Below are 25,053 nucleotides of genomic sequence, written 5' to 3'. Positions count from 1 at the left end.
GAAATGATTCATCAGCTAATGGGATTTTAATGCCTAGCAAAAACGTTGTATCATCATCCATCACGAAAGCCTGTGTTATACACACACGTCGCCCAGCTTCTAACACATTAGTACATGCTCATTCACCCAGTAATAGCCAAGCCACTCTCCCACTCCCTGGCAAACGCATCAGCCTCTGCTGCTGAGAAACAGTGAACTGCTGTTCTGGACAAGGGACTTATTTGATGACAAAGTGCTCTCACCTTCCATGATGAGTAAGTTTCTTCTGTGCTTACTAACAGCTTAGGACAAATGGGCAAAGTTTTCTTTTTCTGAGTCTTTTAAAATACATGATCTCCTCAGAGCAGTGTGTGTACATAGGTAAAAAGGTAAAGTACCCCTGGATGGTTAAGTCCAGTCAAAGATGACTATAGAGTTGCAGCACTCATCTCACTTTCAGGCCAAGGGAGCCGACATTTGTCCACAGACAGCTTTCTGGGTCATGTGGCCAGCATGACTAAACCGCTTCTGGTGCAACGGGACACCATGATAGAACCCAGAACACATGGAAACACCGTTTACCTTCCCACTGCAGTGGTATCTATTTACTTGCACTGGTGTGCTTTCAAACTGCCAGGTTGGCAGGAGCTGGGACAAAGCAATGGGAGCCTGCCCACTGGTGGAGATTCGAACTGCCAACCTTCCAATTGGCAAGCCCAAGAGGCTCAGTGCAAGTAGATAAATAGGTACTGCTGCAGTGGGAAGGTAAACAGTATTTCCGTGCGCTCTGGTTTCCATCACAGTGTTCCGTTGCACCAAAAACGGTTTAGTCATGCTAGCCACATGACCTTGAAAGCTGTCTGTGAACAAACGCCACCTCCCTCTGCCTGAAAGTGAGATAAACACTGCACCCCGGAGTTGCCTTTGACTGGACGTAAGCGTCCAGGAGTCCTTTACCTTTCACCTGCATGCATAACCGCAAACCAGCTAAAGCCACAGCTTTTAAGACAGAAAGTTTGTTGCAAATGGCAACCTGGTCACAACAGCAACAGTGTTCTAGAAAGGTGAACTACACTGTTCATGGAGTCAACCAACGGGCTTGTTGACATTTCTATGCAGATACAACGGCATACACTTATGCCATTTAAGTGCTGGTAATTGTGATACTCGGCCATCTCAAGGCAGCAGGTTATGTCATATTCTATGCACAGATGATAAAAAATGACAGCAAAACTTGTACGCATTCCAGATAGTTCAAGTGTAGCCTTATCAATGCTAGCGGTGCACTATGAGAGTTACATGAAAAGGGGTGGTGGCACATTGTTCTGTCCCAGACAAATGTCCCAACTGGAGAACAGGATTCTCGACCAAGTGAGGGGCATGTGTTATTTTCAGGTTCCAAGGAGACCATGTCATATACTACAAGTACCAGGTCAGGATCCAGGAAGCAATGTCAGGTCACACAGAGGCCAGGTTCCAATAAGACAAGGTCAGACAAAGCAGAAGGTAGGTCCAGATAAGTGAGCTTAGGCAAAGCACAGGTGGCAATCCAAGTGGGTAGCACCCTGGATAGCTCCAAGTGAAGCCCAGGCTGGAAGTTGGACTGCTCCAACATCAAATCAACTCAACTTTTGTGATTTGCGTGTTGGGAAAATATGGATTTGCACATACCCAATGTACCATGTTTCAGTTATACCTCATCTGTTGTTGATCTTGTGCAAGGAAATGATCTTTATTATAGACATGCGCCAACAACAGGGTTGGTGACTTCTATTCTAGATAGTTGCACATGTTCTTTTGACATCTAAACTCAACAGAGAAGATGCAATGGGCATATATTGGTTTAAGGTACAGTCCAGACAAAATTAAGCACTTTTAAGTCCCACCAGTTCCTAAGAGAAAGGTAAGTATATGTTTATTTCTTATAATGTATCTAGGTCATGTCCATAAATAATAAGATTTCTCCAGGTATACACCTACCCAAGTGAACAACTTTCTTGCTCTACAGAGAACAGAGTGAGACTGAGTTGTGAGATTTGAGATTGCAAGTCCTTCAAGGCAGTGATGTATTATACTTTGTAAAGAGCCATTCACATTGATAGTGCTAAATAATAGTATGAATAATTATACCAAATGGCAGATGCAAGAAGTATAAGCTATGCAAACAGGACATCAAGGATTTGTCAGAGAAACCAGGTGATTAATGATCAGGTTGTGAACAAGTTTCCAGAAATAAAACAAAAAAATGTTCCACATTTTCCAGGACCCCTCCGAGGGAATGCAAACCGAGCTATGAATGCGCAAATTTTGCCACTTCCATATGAAAGAAGATTTATAATACATCCTGGGTAGCATAATAAGGAATCATTAGTATAGTCATTGTACTAGGAAATGCAGGTTCTTAGATTAAAAATGAGACATTAACACTTGCTAATATAACCACCATTAATTAGCTCATGATACATTTTGACATGTGTTCCAAGAATCTGCTAGCACTTTACAAAGAGGGAGTTCAGCTTAAATATAACACACAATTACATATTACACATAAGAGCGTCATTGTGATGAACAAGCAACTTCTGAGTCAACCAGTTTTAAGACCACACTTTACTTAAATGACTTGGCTCCTTGTCTCAGTTTCACTTGGACACTAAAGTACAGCGCAGGGTCCTACAAAAAGCAGCCTCATGTGGTGGCTGTTGACAGGATTGTGGTCAAATCTGACACTGAGAATCAAGAAAGTGGAAAAACATATTGTTTAAAAATATAAAGGGCAACCCACCCACCCCATCAGCTCACTGAGGACACAGCATCCTCATATGCGGTTTAGGCAAATTAGTAAAGGAACAGTCTAGCAATGTGTGAACTCAAAAACAAAAAAAGGCACTCATGATCTTTCTAACCAGGGTATTATTTCATGCAGAAAACTAGAAGTTGCTTTTTAAAAATGGAGTTTGTAAACATTTTAAAAAGTGCTGCCCTTATGTCAATGTAGATAAAGCCCATCGTTATTATACCCATATTTGAGGGTGTGCAGTACTCTGTCGTCTCCTTATCAGTGTCATTACTCGGAAGGCATCTGATCTGAGTTTGCTTTCAAATGTCTCAGCTGAAGGCATTTTATGTAAGGGGAGCCAGGAAAGTTGTCACAGTTAGCTCACTGAAAGGAACTTCATTAGGAAGAGGATTCCAGTTCCCTGAGAGATGTAACATTGCGAGAAGACTAAGTTACTTCATACATGCACACTCCAGCCATGTTCATCCTAGACAGCAAAACCTGAAGTAGGTTAAGTCTTTTGCCCAACTCAGTCTGCTGGAACTCAATGTCAGAGTCGATCTTCAAGCAGTTCAGTAAATATAGTGCTGATCTGAAGTGGTGAGGTGAGAGGGGCAGTGAAAAGGAGGAAGTGGAGTGATGTGGGAAGCTAAAGAATACTTCTTGCAAATGTCCTATTGAACTCAAGAAATCACTTCCTTTATGATGTGGTTGGAAACCTAACTATTTCTGAGTAATCAAGCAGATGATATTTCCTTATAATACTAAGAGGATAACCTCTTTTATTTTTCAAAATAACTACCCTACAACAAACATACTAAAAAGCAATGTGCAGTGGTACTTCAGGTTACATACGCTTCAGGTTACATATGCTTCAGGTTACAGACTCCACTAACCCAGAAATATTACCTCGGGTTAAGTACTTTGCTTCAGGATGAGAACAGAAATCGTGCTCAGGCAGTGCGGCAGCAGCAGGAGGCCCCATTAGCTAAAGTGGTGCTTCAGGTTAAAAACAGTTTCAGGTTAAGTACGGACCTCCAGAACGAATTAAGTACTTAACCTGAGGTACCACTGTACTGTATTTGGTCAGATCTGGTCTAAACAGCACCAGAGTTGCTAATTCTGAACCATCTATATTAGAAATAACAAACACTAAGGTACTACTGAAGATCAGTGGAATCAAAGCAGATTAATTAACTGAAGTCAGTGTACATTTTAGCTGTCACATTATAGGTAGATCAATGCTTAGTGTCTTGTTATTAAATATACTCCAATTATGTATTTTTCCCAATTCAGAGTTGCATGTGCATGCAGAAAGATTTTCTTCAGTTCAGTGAAGGAAATGAAATGAATTAGCACAGTAAAAATGAATCCACATACACACCACTATTGTGCATAATGCCAAGTTGTGGTTTAGTGTTACAAAATGAGCTTGAGTGAGCCTTGGGGACGATGGCCACATACTCCCCACTCTCCTCTCCAATCTTGACTACAGAGATATCAGAAGTTACCTCTTCCATTTCGAATTAGCTACAATTCGGAGTTATGTCCAAACTCTGGTTTGCTGAAATAAACCTTGGTTTGAAATGGGCTCCTGCCTCCCCAACGAACCACAGTTAAGATTATCCACAATTTGTCAAGGTACAGATGGCATGACAAGGTTTGGCTAATTCAGCTTGTGGCAGTTCTGGAAGGAGTGAACTCTGCTTTAGCATTACATCTGATCCAGCCCATAGACGGGTGCCTTTCTGTGAAGTGAGGTCCAGGTGAAGTATTGCAAGGTCCTGTGCCAGGAGTTGGTTGCCGGGGTGTGGTGACTTTTATTGAATACTTCTTGTTCCTTATCTTTAACAAGAACAAATGCTAGAATGATCAGTGCCAGATCTACCATTAGGCAAAGTACTGTAAAGGCCTACACATGGAATGGTGGGAGTCCTTTGCCTGACAGTTACCAGTGGTTGAATGGAGTCAGTGTGCTCTCTGACAAGCTGCCAACATAACAGGTACCTCAAGATCATTACTTAAATGCAGCTAAGTAAGGTTTATAGTAAGCTATTATGTGCTTGCACAAAAGGAGGGAAACAGCACAACTTAAAGCACAGCTCCTAAAAGTGGTAAGCAGCTCAGCAGTTATTTAACGTGTGGAGATGCAATGTACTAAGAATGCAGTTGATGCTTCCCAAATAAGTGTTTGCATATTTAGTTGAACCAATAATGTAGCGTGTATGATTTCTTGTAATTAGCCGGTGTGTGTGTGTGTGGAGTCCTTAGCTCTCATTACTCAGAAAACACCAGGTTTCCCCAATCAAAGGGAAGTGATATCTTGCAGTCATTAGGACAGCTGAAGTGGCTTTTCCCAACGCATGATTAGTCATTTGTGAATTTCTTCTAGCATTGGTGTCAGGGGCCCACTGCTGATCCCTGGAGTCTTTGAGCTTTCCTCCTCCTACTTCCTTTTGACAGTTGTTCACTTGCCCTCTCTATCCAGCAAGCAGTGAAAGGAACAAGGAGTAAGAGCAGTGATGTGGCTTCTCTTTGCCTGGGAGCTTATGGCCTATTCAGGGAGAGGACTCCACTGAAGGTACTTTGCCCCATGGGCACTTCAAGAGCTGCAGCTGGTGCTAATTCAATCTTTCCGAGACACAAAATCAAATGAATCAGTTCTGGTTTCTATCAGGCAGGTTTGCACAACCCACCCAGCCAAACCCAACCCATCAGCCAAATATTGCAGCTTGCTAGTGTCTTGGCAGGCAGCAAAAACAGGAAGCATGGTTGGTGAGCTTTGTGGGGCAAGGAGGGGTCACAAGTTGTGCAATACTTTCTCAAGAGTGGTATGCTTACAGGCTTCCTTACAGGAGTGGGGTTGGCCACTGTGAGAACAAGGTGCTGGATGAGATGGGCCTTTGTTCCAGCAGAACTCTTCTTGTGTTCTTATACAGTGGTGCCTCAGGTTACAGACGCTTCAGGTTACAGACTCCGCTAACCCAGAAATAGCACCTTGGGTTAAGAACTTTGCTTCAGGATGAGAACAGAAATCGCGAGGTGGCAGCAATGGGAGACCCCATTAGCTAAAGTGGTACCTCAGGTTAAGAACAGTTTCAGGTTAAGAATGGACCTCCAGAACAAATTAAGTTCTTAACCAGAGGTACCACTGTATTGTTTTTTATGTTAAGCTTGGATATAGAATATGCAGAAAGGAAGAGGATGTAAGCACATAAAAATAATAAGCTTAAGCTTGCCATAGGCAGAAATATACCTAACTTGTTTCTTTTCATTTCCTTCGTATGGAAACTGATGGTCTTATTGGTCTCATTGTGAAATAACAGATGACAGAAAACAAACACCAGCTTACATATTGGAGAGGAAGTTCTGGCTTTCTATGAAGCAGAAAGACCCTCATTCAAATCTTGCCTTCCCCGGAACTCATTAAAGTGGCCTGGTGATAGCCATTATGTCTCAGCCTCAACTGCAATAGTGTTCACCTTTCAGGGTTGTGGTCCGATTGACATATTAACATGATGTTTTTGAATGCTATTTAAATCCTAAATATGATAATTAAAGCTCTGCTTGATATAGAGCAGAATCTCAGCAGTGAACCATGGCCAATTTTGGTGCATTTCATTGTTTTTTTTCCTCTCATTTAATATGCTCACCAGGTGTTGGTAAATCTCTGATGTTCACCTGTGATGCACAGAGAGTTTAAAATGAATCAACTGAAGAAGGAAAAAAAGGTGCCCAAAATAGGCTCTGAAAAGCCTGCATTTTGTGAAACTGAGCTGTTTCCCTCCCACACAGCCACATAATAGAAGCATCATTTAACATCGTACACTCAAAGTGCAGAGGTGAGGCAAGAGATGTGGAAAATCTCCTTAAAGATTCCCTAAAATAATAAATAAATAAATAAATAAATAACACTGGCCGAAATATGGTTTCCTAAGCAACTCTGATGTGTAACTAATTAGTTTAAGAACTTACTTTCTTTATTTACCTTCTGCTTAGGAGGTACTCTTAGATTCCTCTCCAGTGGCAAGTTCTCAGCTTGCTCCTCCCTAGTGATAATGACAGTACTTACAGATGACTCATATCAACCAGCCTTTTGCAGACGCCTTTAAAAATATACATTTCATTAGATATAAAGTCGCCATTATTCCTTAGGGCAAAGCAGTCTTTTAAAATGTAAAAAATCAGAAGTAGCATATGTACCTGTTCTTCTGCTTTGTTTGTCTCCTTTCAAGAGCACAGTTGCTTTTAAATAGGCACTGTCAATCAAGTTGTGGGCATAATTATTTGATACTATCTAGTATTTCATAAATGAAACTTGAGTGATGACTAAAATAACAACTCTAAAATTACAGATTAAAAAAACCAAAACAGAAAGGTAAGGTTTGCCCTTTTATTAAGACAAGGCTTACGCTTGTATGCAGTATGAGTCTGCTCCATTTTAGTGTATTTTTCATCTTTGTTGGAAGCCGCCCAGAGTGGCTGGGGTAACCCAGCCAGATGGGCGGGGTACAAATAATTTATTATTAGTAGTAGTAGTAGTAGTAGTATTACTCTTATTAAGTCATAGTAATGCCATCCAAATTTAAAGGACAGGCATGAACCTGGATTGAAATGGGCCAAAAGAATTGTTTCATCCAAGAGTGCTTGCAATTTTGCCACAATCCTCTTGATCACCTTCCTTAACAGGGGGTATTTGCAAGTGATTGGTAATTGTCACAAACCAGGGTAGAGTTTTTCAGGAGTGGTCAGATCGCCACCTCTTTCAGGACAGCTAGGAACCACTCCTCACAATTAAGAAGACCCTGGATCCACATGGTCAAACCTCCCCAACAAGCTTTAATAAGTCAAGCAGGGCAATAGTTCAGGAGGCAGGTTGATGATCACATTGTTGCAGGGACTTTGTCCACAATATCAGGCCACATCAACTGAAACTCTTCCAAGTAAGTTGCACTGGACAGCACACAGTGAGCATGGACGTGGCAACAGATTGCTACATGGTGCAAGAGCAATGCACAAGGTTTTGTTTGGTTCTGAATCCTCAGAACTTTGAGAAAAAGTAATCCAAACTTTCTATTGTTATTTATTTATTTCCTAGATCTGGGTTGAAGGGAAGGGTCCTGGGCAACAAGGCTCAGAAGTTTCCCAGGCAGAAGCAAGAGGTTCAACCCATCTGGTGGTACCTCATTATACTTCTTTATTAAGTTGATTAAGCGATATAAAGGCAATGTGGGGTGGGAATCGTATCTCCTGCATTCCCCATGCTTCTAACTGCCGTGCCTTTTTGCAAAAGAATGTTTGTTATGTGGTTTGAATGTTTTCAACATTGTCATTGAGGGCTGGGTTTTGAAGGTGGGTCAGTTTTGTTCTGCCCAATTGTGTACTAAGTTTCACTTGCAAATTCCTGTTGTTTACGCTCCATCAACAATGGTCTAAAAATACCCAGCATGATTATTCGCTCAGTGTCATATCAGATGACTAACGCTTGCTGTGACCTGTTAATCTATATAATTTCGCCACAGCTACAATCGTGTCTCTGACATAACTGTGGCCCACTAGTCAGCCTTGGAGGGTGAGACAAAGGAAATTGTTTCTTCTGTTCAAATTACACGACAATGGTATTTGGAGTGGGACAGGTTTTGCTTCCTTCTGCCCGTGCCCCACAAAGTCCTAGCAAGCATCAACCTGAGAGACAGATTTACAGGTTATCATATTTTTTAGTTTAAGCTCTAGGAGGTATTTATGTTTAACCGTCACCCAGAATCATCTACATTGGGGTGTGGAACCAGTGACCCCCTAAATATTGTTGGACTCTAGTTCCTGTTATCCCTAGCCAGTATGGCATGGTAATAAGTGTTGGATATTACTGTTCAGCGACAACTGAAAGGTTACAGGTTACACACCCTCACAGGCATAGCCAGGATTTATTTTACAGGGGGAAATCTTGGGGGGGCTAGAACTGAGATATCTGTGATGCAATTGGTAAGTTAGTTAAGTATTTCTATTTATTTACTTGATCTGGGGGTGTGGGACAGCTCCTTGATCTGCTTGGTAGTGATGGGCCGGATCACCATGACAGCACAATTCTTCCAACCGCTGTAAAACCAAAATCCTAGTTCCACAAAAGTCAGTGATTTAAACAGAGGTAGGATTATGCTGCTGTGGTAATCAATATTAAAGCCTTTGTTTTAAAATGGTTAAGTACAACTACAAAGCCCTGAGGAATTAGCATGGTCCATTTCAAAATCTGTACAAATAAACCCCAACAAATCTTTTCAAAATCATGCCCAGTTGTATTAACATGATAATTTTTTAAAACTAGCAAGACTTTGCTATATAAAATTAAGAAAGGGAAACAAATGTTAAGCAACTCAAGAACTGGGGGATAACCAAATGCACAAACGTGATGCAGAAGGAGGTGGAGGAGGTTGCAACACTGCAGAAAAGACACAGAGGATGATAAATTGGGCCGCTCAGAGATTTGACCCTGTTGCTGAGAAAGCAGAGATGTAAATGAGTATCTCAGATGTAAAACTACAGAGGTGATTATGTCCTCCTGGGTGGCACTAAGAGGGCATCAACTAAACTGTGTTAACAGATGTAGTTGTTTTAGAAGTCCAGGAAATCAGCTAAACCCCCAAGCCTATCCAAATCAAGCCAATAGCAATTGTGGTTTCAGAGGATCTAGTGGCAGGTAATACAGGGATTTCATTTCACAGTGATAAAATGGAGGCACCCGAAGCATCTCAGCTCAGTTCCATTTCAGGTACTTCAAAACAGAAAACCTTAGTCATTTAAGCCAACATTAGCAAGCGGATGGTAAACACAGATGACTATGCAGTGCATGCTCATCACTTCAGAATGACCTGTGTGGGGACTTTGACCAACTGGGCAGCCAGTGGTTACGTGTGGTGCCTTGTAATGTGCCATTTTGCTGCATTGCCAGAGCCTCTGGACAACTGGCTGCCCACACAATTAGCACTGCCACATGGAGTATTTTTAAACAACTAGCCAAACCCTCTAAAAAATCCCAGCTGCATTTTTTGCAGCTCTTGTCAGGAACAGCTAGAGCTGTCAATAATTAATGGCATTTGTTTCTTTGTTACAAAGAAATCGGAGTGTTGATGCTTTGGTAGGTACAGGAGAAATTACTGTAAATATATTCTATAGCTATAGAGGGACGCACACAGGTGGCGCTGTGGGTTAAACCACAGAGCCTAGGACTTGCCAATCAGAAGGTCGCAGTTCAAATCCCCGCAATGGGGTGAGCTCCCATTGCTCGGTCCCTGCTCCTGCCAACCTAGCAGTTCGAAAGCACATCAAAGTGCCAGTAGATAAATAGGTACGGCTCCGACGGGAAGGTAAACAGCATTTCCGTGCGCTGCTCTGGTTTGCCAGAAGTGGCTTAGTCATGCTGGCCACATGACCCGGAAGCTGTACGCCGGCTCCCTCGGCCAATAAAGCGAGATGAGTGCCGCAACCCCAGAGTCGGTCATGACTGGACTTAATGGTCAGGGGTCCCTTTACCTTTACCTATAGCTATAGAGATTTTATGAAAATTGCAAACAACAACAACAACAGGTAGAATAAAGCATCGTCTGAATGCAGCCATAGCCATTCCCTGCCCCACTGCCAATGTGGGAATGCAGTTGACCTGGATCCCTGAGCTGAACTCGGCAGCCTCTCAATTTGTCAGAGCTGAGTGGACTCTTTCACAAAGCCCTGAATCTGGGTCTGAACTGAATCTTGTTCCTGGTGCACATCAAGAGTTCCACCACCTTTAGTGCTGCTAATGGAAAGGCCCTGTGCCATGTCATCAGCGGGCAGTAGGGAAAATGTGCATCTAAAACAGATAACACCTTGGAACTGTTCCATTTCAGAGCACTTTAGGAGTTCATTGATTAGTGGTGTATTTGTCCACTAGGCCATGTGGATTGTTAACTGCCGGTTTTATATAGGTTGTTGGTTCTAACCTGACTGTCGTTTAGAAATTGCTGAGACTGGCTTGCTTTTGACATACTTTCTATGTGCTGTAAGATAGGGTAAGTCAGCATCAAACAAACAACAACAGCCAGTATGGAACTGATAGTCCACATTATCAGAACATCAGCAAATAACAATATGTGTCACAAGTGAAAAGGTTCTGTTTTAAGTCAATCAACCAGTACATGTTTCTCTATCACTGATTTGGCCTACCAGCTGCCCAATTCCCACTCACTGGTGGTCTCAAAGCCGTTACATGGCTCTTATCTTACCTGTGGCTGTCATTTTGAATGGTGGATCCAGAGAAACCTCAACAATGTGCAAATCCTTAAAATCAGGGTTGTATTCCATGCAAGTCCTTTCACATTAATTTTAAAATAATGTGCAGTCTTTGCCTTGTTGATGGCTTTCATGATAGGTTAATGTTGAGCCATCATCAGCCAATAACCTCCATCTAGCTAGCTCTGCCATGCATAATCTAAATCCAGTGGGTTTCTGTGTTTGGCCCAGTTTAATCAAACCTTGATTAATTCTAGCTTTTACTAAACTCAACAATTATTGATGCCTTGCAGCCACTAAACTCTGGTGCCCAAACACATAACAATAAATAAAAAATTCACATTCTATCCCCACCACTTTCAAAATGCATCCAGGGTAGAAATTGATGGGGAATTGCCAAACATTCTAAATTTTAGCACTCAATCTGCCAATTGTCCTGGCTTTCAAAATAAGAGAGAAAAACTCATATTTTCTGGCTAAAAATATGAGCTCTCCATATGGCACATAACACTGACAAAACAACAAAAAAGTATGCCTTCCAAACCACCACAACATGCTGTTTAAAGAAGTTGGACAATGTGAACTTTAACAAATACCTAAAAATAACTGACAACAGTTCCTGTCAATGCGCTCAGAGAAAGAACTGTTCTACTGCAGATTTTCACCTCCTCCTCCTCTCCTTCTGCTTTTCTCCCACTTAAAAGAAAAACCTGCATTCTTGTCTGGTAAATTGTGCAGTGGTAGTGTGAACAGGCGCCAACAGAAAAAGCAGGAGCACACAAAGGAGCACACTGAGAATTGCAATAAATTATATTCCTCGGTCCCTTCCTTGGCCTGAGGTGGGGAATGTTTATCGATGGAAGAGGAACAACAGATGGTCTGGAAAGGAGCATTTTTAAAGGAGCATTTTTTAAGGTTGCAAATCAAGCTTTGTACACATTACTGTTCACTCCAGCGGGCTCCCACCACTGGTGTTTGAAGCCAAATACATACAACCTTAGCCACCATCCACATGTATCCTGTAGTTTCTTGAGCACTACACCTGTTGGATGTGTCTTCCCTCAAACCAGTTTCCATCTGATTTGAAATGGAAGCTGTGGTTAAGCTGAACGAGGGGTGCACATTTCAGACATCTGCATGTGCAGATGACAGCTGCATTGAATTGTATGTTAGGAGGTTGCATGTGCAGAGAAACAAGTCAGGTAATGAAGACATCCCCATCCCCTCTCTGGTGTGTACATAAGAATTCAACTTGAAACACCTGTGTGTGTGTGTGTGTGTGTGTGTGTGTGTGTGTGTAATGACCTATTTGTGGTTTAAGCAGTTAACACATACATGCCTTCAGTGAGCAAACAGCAGGAACACACATATTCTTCACCCTCAAGTACAACCCTGCACTCATGTTACAGCCTCATAATCTCCTGATGCCCCAAAAACAAACACACACACAAGCAATTCCAGGTTTCTGTACTGGTTTGTCCCCCCACCTTATTTTTATTGGAAGAACAGGATTCGAAATCATCTTGGCAGGAAAAACTGGGCCAAAAGTTAACAACCCAAATTTCAACATACTGTAGGTAGGTAGGTAGGTAGGTAGGTAGGTAGGGTCCTGAATTTAGATATGACAAACCAGATATGCTAATACAGGCTAGATAACCTGGCTTGGCAGCAGTAAACATGAACAGAATCTAGGCAAACTAGAGCCATTGTAGAGTGGTGATTAGAGTGTCAGCCTAGGACTTGGGAGACTGGGGTTCAGATCCCAACTCGGCTATGGAGCTCTCTGGGTGATCATGGGTTGCCACAGTTTCTGAGCCTAACCTACCTCATAGGATTGTTGTGAGGTTAAAATGGGGAGGGGAAGAACAATGTACACCCCTTTGAACTCTTTGGAGGAATCATGGGATATTGGTGGGATGGAGAGCTAGAGGATGCAGGGGCCAGAGATCACCCTCATTGTTGATCTCTGTGTGCTTCTCACAATAAGGCAAAGGGGAAAGGGAGAGGCATAAGGGCTGAAACATCATCATTTAAGGCTTTATGACTATGAATACAAAATCGGCCAATTGCTGCTTGTTCCTCTCTTGGGGAAAAAAATGTGCTCCCCTCCCTGCCAAAGGGATGGTCCTGTGTCAGAGCTCATTTGCCACGCAAATCTCAAAAGTGAACAATACATAGATAGATAGATAGATAGATTCTTTATTGTCATTACACAAGTGCAACATTGCACAAGTGCAACGAAATTGGATGCCATCCCTTAAAAACAACAAAAGCAACACAACAACAACAACCAAACAAACCACATTCCAGCCACACCCACACCCATCAAACTCCCAGGTCACACTATCGAGTTACTGCATTTAAGAAGGCCACAGCTCTTGGATAGAAACTATTTTTCAGTCTATTTGTCCTTGACTTGATGTTTCTGTATCTCCTGCCAGAAGGCAGTAGTACAAACAGACTGTGTCCCGGGTGAGATGCATCCTGCAGGATATTGTTTGCTTTCCTAAGACAACGGGAACCGTACAGTTCTTCCAAAGATGGGAGGGGATGACCAATAATCCTTTGGGCTGTGGTTATGACCTTCTGGAGCACCTTCCTCTTCCTAGCTGTACAGCTGGAGAACCAGGCACAAATACAGTATGTGAGAATGCTCTCTATGGAGCCTCGGTAGAAGGACACCAGCAGTCTCTCACTCAGATTGTTCTTCTTTAAAAGTCTGAGGAAATAAATTCTCTGCTGGGCCTTCTTCACCAGAGCAGTGGTATTTGCGCTCCAAGTCATGCCCTGATCGATAGTCACTCCCAAAAACCTGAATTCCGCCACCCTCTCCACCCGTTCCCCGTTGATATACAAGGGCTGAATGTCCGCCTTTTTTTTCCTGTAATCCACCACCAGTTCCTTGGTCTTAGTCGTATTAAGAGCCAGATTGTTCTCTCCACACCAAGCACAAAGCCGCTCCACCTCGTCCCGATAGGCGGACTCATCCCCTCCTGAAATGAGCCCCACCACCGTAGTGTCATCAGCAAACTTGATGATTTTGTTGCTGGAATAAATGGCTGTACAATCATACGTATAGAGAGTATAGAGCAGGGGACTCAACACACAACCCTGTGGTGAGCCGGTGTTAAGGCTAAAGGCTGTGGACATATGTGACCCTACTCTAACCCTCTGAGAACGTTCTGACAAAAAGTCCAAAACCCAGAGACAGGTGGAGTTGGAGAGTCCAATCGCCTCTAGCTTGGACACCAGTCTATGGGGGAGGATAGTGTTAAAAGCAGAGCTAAAATCCACAAACAGCAGCCTCACATAACTCCCCGGCTGCTCCAGATGGAACAGAGCAGCATGGAGAGTGGTAGTGATAGCGTCTTCCGTGGATCTATTTGCCCTGTATGCAAACTGGTAGTTGTCAAAAGTTGATGGAAGACAGGAAATAATGTGACGGCGCACCAGTTTCTCAAAACACTTCATGATGATTGGAGTCAGTGCAACTGGTCTGTAGTCGTTCAGACTACTGATTGTGGATTTTTTAGGCAGAGGAACAATAGTTGACGACTTCAGGCAGGGTGGGACAATAGACTGGTGTAAGGACTTGTTGAAGATCTTAGTAAAGACCCTCGCCAGCTGATCCGCACAGCCCTTCAACACCTTTCCCGTGATGCCATCAGGTCCAGCAGCCTTCCTCGGATTCACCATCCTCAATACCTGTCTCACCTCATGCTCCTCTACAGTGAATGAGGGGCCCCTATGGGCTGGTGGCTGTAATACCGGCGTCTCAGGTGGCTCCTTCTCGAAGCGAGCAAAGAAGAAGTTAAGCTCCTCCGCCAGCAAAGGGTCACCGTCGACAGCACCAAGGTTAGGTTTGTAGTTGGTAATATGCTGAATCCCCTGCCACATCTGTCTTGTGTTGTTACTCCTTAAATTATCCTCAATCCTCTGCCTATAGACCAGTTTTGCCCATCGAATACCCCTCTTCAAGTTTGCTCTTGCCACACTGTAAAGCTGCACCTCGCCCGACCTAAAAGCCCTGTTCCTTTCCCGCAACAGGCACTGGACCTCTCTATTCATCCAGGGTTTCTGATTGGGGTAAAACCGGATGGATTTATTTACTGTGACAGTGTCTGTGCAGTGATTGATATAGCACAGAACTGCCGCCGTGTGCTCCTCCAGGTCTGAACGATCGAAAATGTCCCAATTGGTTCTCTCAAAACAGTCCTGCAGCTGATGGATAGCACCTTCAGGCCAGATTTTAACAGTCCTTGATATTGTGGGAGCCCGTTTCCGTTTCATTTACATCTCTGCAAATGCCTGAGAAGCAAGAAAGCAGAGCAGTCATCTCCCAAGAAGTGATGAAGGTATGCTGTAAGGGCAGTTTGCCCTCTTTCTGGAGGCTGCTTGGGTTGTTATTTCAAAGAGACGGATGAAGTCAGCACCTTCAAATAAACATGGTGTGTTCCCTAAATAAATCAGGCTTCAGCTTTTAAGAGGCCAGACGACATGATGGTGTCACTAACATCATGTGTCACTGCTGTTCTCTTCTGAAGAACATTGAATGGTGAAAGATAATTAGCATAACACAAGTTCAAAAACATTGCATGAGGAAGTGACATCCCGTATCATTCATCCCTTTTCTGATGGAAGCATTTAAATTAGCAAAGGGCAAGTATGAAATGAGTCAGCTGGTCTGCTTGAGGGTGACAGTTTGGAACAGGATGTGGGGCCATTGGTTTACAATCAGCGTGAGAAAGAGAGGGAGGAGACTTACAGGCAGATCAGTTTAAGGGCAACATTTAGATGCCAGAAGTTTCCTTTAAGAAATGTCCATGTAGTCCAGAACATGGAAGTTCCGAAGAACATAATTCTTAATTTAGAATACCATGGCTCTTAACAACAAAAAAGGCACCACAGCTCTACAGAGCCCTAGTGTAACTATCCAATGGCTTGGAGGCATCTACTGTGTGCAGAGAACAGATCATTCATTAAAAGGAAACACTGACTGAATGAACCAGCATGGAGCATAATATCACAATAATGGGAAAGGGTTATCTACCTTCGGTATCATCACAAAATTGTTTGAAGCATTTCCATACCTTTCCAAACTTTAACTCTAGATTCAGGTAGGTAGCCGTGTTGGTCTGACACAGTTGAATATATATATATATATATATATATATATATATATATATATATATATAATTGTCCAGTAGCACCTTAGAGACCAACTAAGTTTGCTCTTGGTATAAGCTTTCGTGTGCATGCACACTTCTCTAAGGTGCTACTGGACAATTTTTAATTTTTAAAAAATATATTTAAACTTTAATTTGTTTGCAGTCCTTGGTTGGCTCAAACAGCCTATGTTGGTTTATTCAGCATAGCTAAGACCCAGCATTTCACATACCACTCCCTCAGCTTCAGAATTTGTTTGATTTTCCAGTACAATTCTAGCTGCAAAAAATCATGTAGAAAAGTAGCATCTCCTTGTCCTTAGGGACTTCCCTCTTTAATATACTCAATAAAAATATCCCAGGAGACCATTTTCTCTCTCCTAGGATCTGATTATTTAATGTTCCCTGGATCTGTTTCCAGTATTCCTTATAACTTTAAAAAAACCATACTCTTTTAATAGAGGAGTTGATGCAGAATGGAAGAAAATATGTTGGATAGGGCACTACATCATGCACAGTGGGGGAGCTTCATGATCTGGCATCGGGGGGGGGCAGAGAGCAGGCGGGGGTGTGGCTGGCACATGTCCCAGGGGCATGGTGCACCGCTTGCAGGGGCCGTGGCGCCCAATGTGGGGGGGGGGCAGCTGCGCTCCCTCCACCCCCCTCTTCCTCCGCCAGTGATCATGTGTAGCAGAATTCCCTTTCTCTGTGATCAACATCAACTAAAATGGGTTGGCAAGAATCATTTCAGCAACTAATGTTGATTAACTTTCTTAGTTGGGTGGTCTGAGTTGTCACTGAGGACTGCTTACTGAGCTGCAGGTAAATATATAACCAGTAAATCTATTTTCATGGATGTACAGGTTGGGAAGCATTCCCTTGCTATGACTTTCTCAACAATCCTCATTTTAGGTGATGGCCAGAAACTGCTTTCAAAACTCTTCCTGGGTCCTAAAAAATCATGTGCTAGCAAATGAAAGGAATTTGATCAAGTGGAAGAAGATCTGCCCCAACTCATTTGAGGAGAATGTCCCCCAGTCCCGTTGGGGTAAGTGGTCTTGCTTTCTTCACTTCCTACCAGACAATGGTGTGCTTGCCAGTAACCTGACAAAGAGATATTGCCACATGGAAAGATGTACCGGTACCTGGTTTTGGCAGCATGTACAAAAGGGATGCATCTGATTTCTCAGTGACTAAGGGCTTATCTGCACAATCCTTTTTTGAGTTCCAAAAGTGCTACCGTTCTCTGGATAGAAGGCAGAGTTCAAACCATTAGCCCTCTCAGAATGGAAAAACCCACGCTTTCACCTCTACAGCAGTTTAATGACTTTTCGGGGCTTCACCATTCGACACGTGGTGTATTGCACTCACAAAAAGCAAATCTTGTTACTGCCAGAAAGTTTGAAAAGTGCTTTGCAACGGGAAAAGCCTGCATCAGTGAACTGTCTGCCCAGAAGCTCCCCCACGGCCAAAGCATACAGACTACTTCTGTGATACTCAGCTACCTACTCACTTGGGAGCAGGGCTGTCCTGGAGAGGAGGGCAAAAAGGGGCAATCTCCCCAAGTCCCACACTTTTGGGGTCCTACACCTGTCACCTGCAGTCACATCAAACTTCCACCCACTCTACAAGGTTAGCTACTTCCTTCTGCCACCTCCCCTAGCATAAAGCCAGCCCCCCCCAATAATTACTGGCTATGCCTGTGCTTCCTTCCTAGTGCAGGTTGTGGCCTGGGGGGGTGGTAGTGGGGAGGTACAAAAGGTGGCACAGTAGTACCTCGGGTTACAGACGCTTCAGGTTACATACGCTTCAGGTTACAGACTCCGCTAACCCGGAAGTAGTACCTCGGGTTAAGAACTTTGCTGCAGGATGAGAACAGAAATCTTGCTCTGGCAGCGCGGTGGCAGCAGGAGGCCCCATTAGCTAAAGTGGTGCTTCAGGTTAAGAACAGTTTCAGGTTAAGAACGGACCTCCAGAACGAATTAAGTACTTAACCTGAGGTACCACTGTATTCAACTAAGTTTTGCTCAGCACAGACCAACTGAAGTTAGTAGGCCTGATTTAGTCATTTTCATTCATTTCAATGGGTCTACTTTGAGTAAAGCTGAGTTGCACGCCACCAAACAGTGTACTTGCCCTGGAGGTTAGTTTATCAACTGGACTATGAGTCTGTCGAGCTGGTAAGACGAAGGGTGGAATCCAACAAAATGTTAGTGCAAGAAGGCAGTTGTTCAGCAGCCTTTGACACCTTTGCTAAAACATTACACTATTACTGAAACAGGTTCAATGTATTAAATTACAAACCACCTGAACCCTTATTCCCCAATTCAAACATTGAGATAAATCAGTAGGAGCATCCCTGGTTGTCTCTGAGTTAGTGAGGCCCATCTGACATCAACACAATAGGGAGCTTTCCATGTTATTGTCCCATTCCTAGAGAATGCTCTCCCAACAGAATTTCAGCAGGTGCCTTCTCTATCAAATTTCAAACATTTGTTGGAGACTTTTATTCACTGCCAGGCACGAGCAGACTATTAAGAAAAACATTTTCTGTAAAACCAAGCTGTTTATTTTTTGTGTTGTTCTTATTGTATTTTAATGGTTGTAAACGGCTTTGATACTTTTAATGACATTGCACTAGCAGGTTCATTATTTGTACATGTTGCATGTACAAATATTGGGGAGACTTGCCCAAGACAGTGCAGTTGATGCCTATTGATGTGTCAGAGAAGGGCTTCTAGCCAGACCAGTGATTCAGGGAGAGGTAGAGAAGCATGACATAGAGAGTTCTCCGAATCTAATAGTGGGATGTGGTTCCCAGGAGATGCTTACTGAGTTACATATTGCGGCATCAGAATGTTGAAACCACTAGCACAGACCAGAAGCTTACTGGTACGGTGGTGTCGGACACCGAGCTCCTTAGAGGCTACTCGAGACATTTGCATTAGTTTTTCAATTTTCCACACTTCGTAAGGCCTGTCAACATTTCTGCATTCTTCAAAATATAACACCCACCACTTTCTCAGTGTGAGAAAGGCCATGTTTTGTGTGTTTTTTTAAAGGGTGCTCTTATAATGTGTTTCTCTGTGGGAAAGAAAGGTTACAGGTTAGGCGCCTCATTAGCCATTTTTTAAAAGGTTATATATACACACCTGGAGCCCATGAAAGCAAATGGGGCTGAGCCATTGAGATGTGCTATATACAGACACACTTCCCCTCTCTGTCCTGCAGCCACAGTCTGTAACGTCACGACAAACTGGGTTGCCTGTACCTAGATCACAACAATAAGAGCTATGTGGAACTGCAGTAACACACACACACACACACACACACACACACACACACACACACTGGGATGAGTCAGAAAAAGTCTTCTGCCTTCCTCGAACCCGGCCTTATCATATCCTTAAGAGAAGACAACGCTACAATTCTAAGAACGATTGAATTCTGATCATCTGTCTCATCATGTGTTTCCTAAGGAAAGGAAGCTTCACGTTATGAAACAAATCACAAAGAAATATCTCTGTGGTTTCCCTGAAAGAGGAATCATTTAAAATACAAGACCAATAAATGTAACGAGCACAAGAGTTTTTTTCCTTTCCTTCCGTTACCGTTCATCCTGTCTCATGCTGTGCAGACTGTCACAAATGCACTGGATATTCCATTAGCCTGATTTGAAAGGAGGGGGGTGGGGAAGGAAGTCAGTAGTTTGAGACCTTCCTGAAAGGTCAAGTACACTCACCGTCACCTCAGGATAACCTTATGATTCCAGATGAGTGGGCTTTCAGCTTTGAAGCTACCACACAGGCAAGCCGTGTGGTCGTCATTAAGAGCCAAACGGAGTGGAAAAAGACCTTCTGTCAAAGTGTCTGACAAATGCGCACAAAATCAACTTTGTCGGCCAAAGTGATGAAGACTTGCACCGCAATAACTTTACCATGAATGTGCCAAGCTGGAGTCTTTGCTACAAACGACTAACACAGCAACCCACCCAGAAGTCATTTCTCCTGTACCTTTGCCCTTTAGTAATTCTATGCCTTTCCACTTGACAAAATCCTGAAAGAGCTTTGTCGTGCAATTTTGTATATGTTGACTCAGAAGTCAGTCCCTCCAGGTTCAGTGGGTCTTCCTCCCAGGGAAGTGGGTGTAGGATCATAGCCTCAATTTCCCCAAGATTACAAAACCCTTTCTCCCAGACCATCTCCCTTCTAACCAAGTTTTTATTTAAAAACATATGTATTTAGAAATGTTGTTTCCTGCCTTTCAGCTACAAGAGCCTCCAAGGTTGCTATTATGGTTATCCCATAGTCCTATGCCCTTTCTAACAATGTTACTATATGACCAGTCTGTATCCTGTTTCCATACTAAGCCCAGCATGAAGAGCTAGGGAACTTATCCCACTGATATTTTGTTGAACCATGTGTACTTTTTGTTCTTTTGTGGGACTAACATAGGTAAAGTTTCTCTGTGCCATGGTTAAAATGGCATGTAGCATCAATAAATAGAACTGGAAAAGTCTGAGCTGTTGAACATTTGTAAGCGGCATATATTTTATTCTACACAGGTGCAATTCTTGTGTCCTCTAAATGTGCAAAAAAAAATTACTCTCAAAAGCTGCGGAGCAATAGAGGAAAATGTTGTGTTTTCTCTCATCAATGAGATCTATTTTATGAGCCATCTTTGTCACATACCTGAATCTCACCATGTACTTCTTTCACACAAAAATCAGAATGAGCCATTTGTGTTCGTAAATGGCTTTTGTTGTGTATTGCGTAATGCCAATTATTTGTTGTGAATTCAGAGAAAGCTAAAAGGTAGAAAAAATTACCTGTTTTGCTTGCTATACTGAATTCAGAGAAATCTAAAAGGTAGAAAAAATTACCTGTTTTGCTTGCTATACTGTTTTGAGCGGATGTTTTCTAAATTGTAGACATATTCTTTCATTGTGATAGATTGTAATCATTGTCTATCAGGCTATTATTAAATCTGCATTAGAAATAGTTGAATAAGGAGTTTAATGTTGTAAAATTCCACAGAAAAGTTTTTGTTACAGGGCTCATTCAGAGTTGGGTGGGATCCAGGAGACAAACAGAAGACTGTTCTCTGAAGTCTTATTGTGGTTCCTTATTATGGACTCTTCCTCAGTCTCAGCTTCCATTAGGCAACCTAAATGCGGATGGTATAACAGCATATACTAAAAATAAACACACAAATACCACATCGGTCTATAGCTGTTGTATGGCTCCCTGAAGCATTGTCCTGGCACAAGAACCCTGCTGGATCAGGCCAGTGTCCCTCTAGCCCAGCACCCTGTTCTCACAGTGACCAACCAGTCTCCTCACTTGTGACTGTTGTGATGGATAGCCTTATCCTCCATTTTGGGATAGGAGAGCTGAAAATAATGCCAATATATTTCACCTCCGGCAACCAATGCACCCCTTTGATAGTACATGGGTAGATGAGTCTAAAAAGCTTGGGACACAAATCCTCACAGCCCTCCAGCAGCTAAGTGGCTCATTTACCAAAATTAATGTCTTTAGTGTTATCTCTAGAAGTGTATACAGTGGTACCTCGGGTTAAGAACTTAATTCGTTCCGGAGGTCCGTCCTTAACCTGAAACTGTTCTTAACCTGAGGTATGACTTTAGCTAATGGGGCCTTCCACTGCCACCACGCTGCTGCTGTGCGATTTCTGTTCTCATCCTGAAGCAAAGTTCTTAACCCCAGGTACTATTTCTGGGTTAGCAGAGTCTGTAACCTGAAGCATCTGTAACCTGAAGCATCTGTAACCCAAGGTACCACTGTACTCGATTCTGACCAAACTAAGCTTTGTTCTAAGGAGGCTTAGTTTGGCCAGAATCCAGTATAAACTTCCAGAGTTAACGCTTGTCAACCTGGGAATATAGCCCATCTGGGAGAAGGAATACTCTGATCCTAATCCTTTGCTGCCTTGCAGGAAAAGGCTAAAGAGCAAACCCTACACCATCTAGTAATTATCTCTGCCTTCAAAATACTGTGAAACTATAACTTTCATTTGGCAATAACACATATTGTTTTGCTATATTCGGTACATTATCTTGGCATAAAGTTGTCTTGTCTTTATTTTTGTTTCCTGAATGTACCATAATACAGTGGATTAATGTAGCCATTACGTCAAATGCTGATACTTTATCGAGCCATTCTTTATGAGGTGATACAATCAGCATTCTCCACTTCCTCACCTAAAGAATTTTTAGCTATAAAAAGTTTGTAAAGCACATCCAATGCACATTTAAATCAAATGACTCACCCCACAGGAATTCTGGGGACTCTAGTTTGTAAGTGTGATATGAGGGAGAAACTGAAGTTCCCAGGATTCTTTGGGGGGAATTATGTGCTTTAACTGTATGGTGTGGATCTGCCCTGTGTCTCAAAGATCACTGGTGTCCTAGTTTCCTTGGATGAAAGGGTAACTAGAAAATGTCTCTGTAAAATATATACTACACAAATGTTCTCTACAGTTGTGTGTTGCAAGCCTTTCAAAAAGGCAGGGCAATTGAATAAATAAAATATTCTGTGAACATTCACATAAAAAGCATCAGTAATTTTTTTTTTTAAAAAGGCAAAGCTTATTTTAGCAACACAATGGCAACAAAGAGAATAACCCTGGGAATCGTTCTGCTGTGCTCCTCCATTGTGCCTTCCTGCATGTCACTGCTTCTCATCTGTTAACTGGAGAGGAACACCAAACAAAAGTTTCTTTGTCATGAAAATCAGCCGTGAAGTTCTGCCAACTGTCAGTCAGTGAAACAATTGGATTTAGAACCAGATGTGCCACTTGCCAAAAAAAGAAAAAGAGGCAGGGGGGAGTAGAGAAGGGAAAGCAGAAGAACACTGTTGCAAGGCCTGAACTGAACCCCCCACCCCACGCCCCCCAAAAAACCTGATTTAGCCTGCAGTCCTACCTATGCACGCTTACCTGGGAGTAAGATCCACTGCACTCAGTATACACCACATGTAGGATTGCACTATTAGATGTATGAGTAGACATATACATGATTGCAATATTGGGCTGCAAACCTATTTCACCTTTGGCTCAGCAAGACTTAGCATCTTGGTAAATAAAGAAGACAGTACATTTGGCCCTCATTTCTGTGGAAAACTGAAAAATCAAAGAGTACTAAGTAACTGACAAGTGTCAATTTAGGGCAGGGGTCGGCAACCCGTGGCTCCGGAGCTGCATGTGGCTCTTTTACACCTTTATTGCGGCTCCGGGGCGGATACTAGCGAGGGGAGGAGGCGCCCCGACACTCCCCACTGTGGCGGGCGCTGTACTTTGGTAATATACATCTGAGATAGCCTTTGCAGATAACTGAAGTCTAGATGCAATCAATATGTGAGCAGAATTGCAGAGGCAGGTCTTGTCCCTGGTCCTCTGTAGATGGATTGTACCTTGTGCAAGAGAGCCAGTGTGGTGTAGTGGTTAAGAGCGGTAGTCTCGTAATCCTGGGTAACCGGGTTCGCGTCTCCGCTCCTCCACATGCAGCTGCTGGGTGACCTTGGGCCAGTCACACTTCCTTGAAGTCTCTCAGCCCCACTCACCTCACAGAGTGTTTGTTGTGGGGGAGGAAGGGAAAGGAGAATGTTAGCCGCTTTGAGACTCCTTAAAGGGAGTGAAAGGCGGGATATCAAATCCAAACTCCTCCTCCTCTTCTTCTTCTTCTTCTTCTTCTTCTTCTTCTTCTTCTTCTTCTATACATGATTTCTAGGCACGGAGGCTTTGTGCAACAGGTACAATCAACACATGGGAGTTTGTAGTGCTTGGAAAGTTCATTTTTTTTAAAATAACCAGCTAGTGCTAGTACTAAATGACTTAGGCCCCAGGTATTTCTAAAAGACCAACTTCTTACATACAAATCCTCTCAGGTGTTAAGATAAGCGAAGGGAAGTCGAGTTCCATCACTCTCAGAAGCTCAGACAACAGCATCATTTCTGTCAGCCCCTAAATTGTGAGATTCGCTCCCTGCATCTGGCAACTTCACTATAAAGTTTCCTCATGTGCTGAAGATGCATCCCACCCCCCACCCCCCGGTCTGTGCTTTCATTTGGCCCATCAGCAGTGCTTTTTTCTGGGTGGACACAGGGGTACGCCTACCCCTAAACATTTTGTGAATCTAAGTTTAGCCTCATTGAGGGGCAGTATTTCAATATGAGTAGGAAAATGAGAGTACCCCTAAACATTTTTTTAGAAAAAAACCACTGGCCATCAGTGTCAACAAATCCTGAGTTGCGTCTCGAGATTACCTCCTATCCCCGCGTGCCCCCTCCCCTGAAGAGATGTCGCTACAATTCCTGCCTTCGCTCAATCTTCAGCAGCTCAACATTCAAGATTAAGGTTGTGCCACCTGGGGTTGTGGGTGGTGCTCCCTGGTCCCCATAACCCAGCTCAGAGGGAATAACCAGCTTTCTCTTCTCACCCTCACACATCCCAAGCAGGCCCTTTGATGACTTGTCCGGTCCCCAAGGAGAAGATAAACTCTGTCCCATCCTCCAGCTTGCCCATATAATGCATGTGGAGAACATCACCCTTGTGGGACTTGATGGGGCAGCTGTCCTGACCCCAATCTGGAGCTTCCGTTTGCCTTCCATGCCCAGCACTAGTGAGAAGACCGCACACAGTGTGAGAGCGAGTAAAGTTGCTCCCTGGCTCACTTGCATCGCTGAAGCAAGATGCATCTCTTTATACTGGCATTTGACTTATCAGATGTATATTTTTAGGATTTACCCTATGCTTGTGATTGCAATTTGCTTTAAACTGTCTCTAATGTTGCATTTTAAGTTGTTGTGATCCACCATGGGTGAAGGGCAAGTAATAAGCCAAACTGTGGTGTAG

At 43.1% G+C, this 25,053-nt stretch overlaps 1 pseudogene across 1 annotated transcript; it reads right to left on the bottom strand.

Moving 5' to 3' along the window:
• Positions 1-24,497: 24,497 nt before the first annotated feature.
• On the bottom strand, positions 24,498-24,732 carry LOC310844476 (peptidyl-prolyl cis-trans isomerase FKBP2 pseudogene; annotated as a pseudogene). Its single transcript has one exon. The product of its transcript is annotated as a peptidyl-prolyl cis-trans isomerase FKBP2 pseudogene (transcript).
• Positions 24,733-25,053: the final 321 nt, after the last annotated feature.

Source organism: Podarcis gaigeae (genome assembly GCF_964106915.1).
Source record: "Podarcis gaigeae genome assembly, chromosome: 5".
Lineage (NCBI taxonomy): Eukaryota > Metazoa > Chordata > Lepidosauria > Squamata > Lacertidae > Podarcis > Podarcis gaigeae.
This window is presented reverse-complemented; position numbering and strand designations above follow the sequence as displayed.